This window comes from Pan troglodytes, chromosome 4 (assembly GCF_028858775.2).
Source record: "Pan troglodytes isolate AG18354 chromosome 4, NHGRI_mPanTro3-v2.0_pri, whole genome shotgun sequence".
Taxonomy (NCBI): Eukaryota; Metazoa; Chordata; class Mammalia; order Primates; family Hominidae; genus Pan; species Pan troglodytes.
This window is the reverse complement of record NC_072402.2, coordinates 142,958,456-142,961,050: the sequence shown is the minus strand read 5'-3', so window position 1 is coordinate 142,961,050 and position 2,595 is coordinate 142,958,456. Positions and strand designations below refer to the sequence as shown.

The 2,595-nt window shown below is 50.1% G+C and overlaps 1 pseudogene; it reads right to left on the bottom strand.

Annotated features, from left to right (window-relative positions):
- Nucleotides 1–950: 950 nt before the first annotated feature.
- LOC100614570 (argininosuccinate synthase-like) lies at nt 951–2,349 on the bottom strand (annotated as a pseudogene).
- Between the last annotated feature and the right edge of the window lie 246 nt (nt 2,350–2,595).

The following is a 2,595-nucleotide window of genomic DNA, read 5'->3' as shown; positions in this document are numbered from 1 at the left end:
TGGTTTTTAAAATATGTCAACACAATGTTAATCTTCCCTTTGAAAGATGGGCTCTGATTTCCCTCTTCTTAACTGTGGGTTGTATTTAGTGACGTGCTTCTGATGAACTGAATATGGTTGAGGTGAAAGTGTGTAATGTTTGACATAAGGTTATATAAGGCTTTCTCCTTGTTATCTCTCTCCAGAAAGAAGCCAGCTACATTGTCATGAAGACACTCAAGCTGACCTATGAAGAGGTCCATGTGTTAAGAAACTGCGGCCTGCCACCAACAGCCATGTGAGTGAGCCATCATGGAAATGGATTTTACAGCTCAATTCAAGCTTTCAGATGGTGGCAACCTGGGTTGACATCTTGAGCACAGCCTCTTGAAAAATCTCTGAGCCAAAACCAACCATTTAAGCAGCTCCTGAATTTCAGACCCACAGATATGCTGACATAAATGTTTATTGTATTAACCCATGATTTTTCTTTTTAATCACACAGTACTAGCCTATTTTGGCAAATCTTTTTCAAGAGACTCTTCATTTTTTTCTTTTCTTTTCTTTTTTTTTTTTTTGAGACAGAGTCTTGCTCTGTTGCCCAGGCTGGAGTGCCGTGGCTTAATCTCAGCTCACTGCAACCTCCGCCTCCCAGATTCAAGCAATTCTCCTGTCTCAGCCTCCTGAGTAGCTGGGATTACAGGCGTGCACCACCATACCCAGCTAATTTTTGTATTTTGTATTTTTAGTAGAGACAGGTTTTACCATGTTGGTCAGGCTGGTCTCAAACTCCTGGCCTCATGATCCACCCACCTCAGCCTCCCAAAGTGCTGGGATTACAGGCGTGAGCCACTGCGCCCAGCCTTTTTTTAATTGTCATTTTATAGCTCTCCACCGCAGCTTCCCCACACCCTTCCCTTCCATGATGACGTTTACAGGCTTTGGGGGGACCACGGAACAAAGCTGGGGCCTGGCAGCCCCACTAGGTTGCCAGCTGGGGAGAACAAGGCACAATTACAAATTATCACAACAATTAGCGCCTGTACTTGGGGGATCTGCAAATTGAGGAGGCCCCAGCTCCTCATGGTACAGGGGTCTATCTGGCAGTGACCTTACTCTGGAGACAATGGTATTCCTTCAGTCTGAGGGAATTGATGTTGATGAACCCGGTGTCATCAATCGGCTCATAATCACCCTGCACGTTCATGCTCATCAGCTCCTCATTGGAGAGAGACAGTGGGGACTCCCAGCCAAGGATGTACACCTGGCCCTTGAGGACCGGCACCTGCCCTTTCCCTTCTGCCGGCTCCTGGGACTTGGCGATGCAGGGGCGGACAAATTCACACTCAGGGCTGTGTCAGAAACTGGTGTATATCAGCTCAGAAAATTTCAAGCCCAGGCCTTGATTGGTTTTGTGCACTTCCCGGACTGTGGTGAAGATCTTGATGTCTAAATGAGCATGGTAAAGGATGGTGCCTACTGGGGTCTGGTAGATACCTCGGGCCTTTGTCTGGTGAAGATGTTCTCCACGATGGCAAGAAGCCCACACCGTGCTTGCCTGCAACTTCGTTCAGGTACATGAAGAGCTCCAAGGAGGTCTGGTGGGTGGTGCCATCCTTGACGCTGGTCACCTTCACGGGGACCCCTTTTTTGAATTGGATCTTAATGTCAGGGGTGTTGGGGGCTTTGGCTGGGTCCTGGATCTTTGTGTAGAGACCTGGAGGCACTTTGTTCTTGGGGTTCTCCAGGATTCCAGCCTCGTAGCTGATGTGCATGAGGTTCTTGTCCATGCTCCACAGGTTCTTGGGAGTGACCAGGATGGGAATCCCGTGTTGCTTTGCATATTCCATCAGGTCCCTGCGGCCCTTGAACCAGTTGTAGAACTCGGGCATCCTCCAGGGAGCCCTCCAGGGACCTTCATCTGGGGGGCCAGCGAGTAGCAGATGAGCTCAAACTGGACCTGATCGTTCCCCTTTCCTGTGGGGCTGTGGGACACATACTTGGCCCCCTCCCGCTGGACGGTTTCCACTTTTTTGCGGGCGATGCAGGGCCTGGTGAGAGAAGTACCCAGGAGGTAGCAGTCCTCATACAGTGCGCTGGACTGGATGGCCGCCCAGATGAACTCCTCCACAAACTCCCTGCTGACATCCTCAATGAACACCTTTTTGGCTCCAAGCTTCAGTGCCTTCTTCCTGGCTTCCTCGAAGTCTTCCTTCTGGCCAATATTGGCCAGGTAGGCAGTGACATCATAGCCTTGTTCCTTCAGCCACACGAGGATGCAGGAGGTGTCCAGGCCACCACTGTAGGCCAGAACCATGGAGCCTTTGCTGGACATAGCATCTGGGATCGGAGGCGTGAGTTCCCGGTGTCTGGAATCTGTCTTCACGGTGCAGTGAACCACTCGGGCCCGAGCAGCGGTGGCAGGCGACAGAGCAGGTGACTCTTCATTTTTTTTTTTCTTAAGAAAATAGACTCACACAAAGAAATTGATGAGTTGCTGAAGTCAGGGATTATATGTCCCCTTGCTAGCACCTCCAACTTCTAATTGTTCCTGGGCTGGCTGTGAGGTCAGGGACTGAGTACAGAATCACACTGTGGCATGTATGGAGGAGGGAA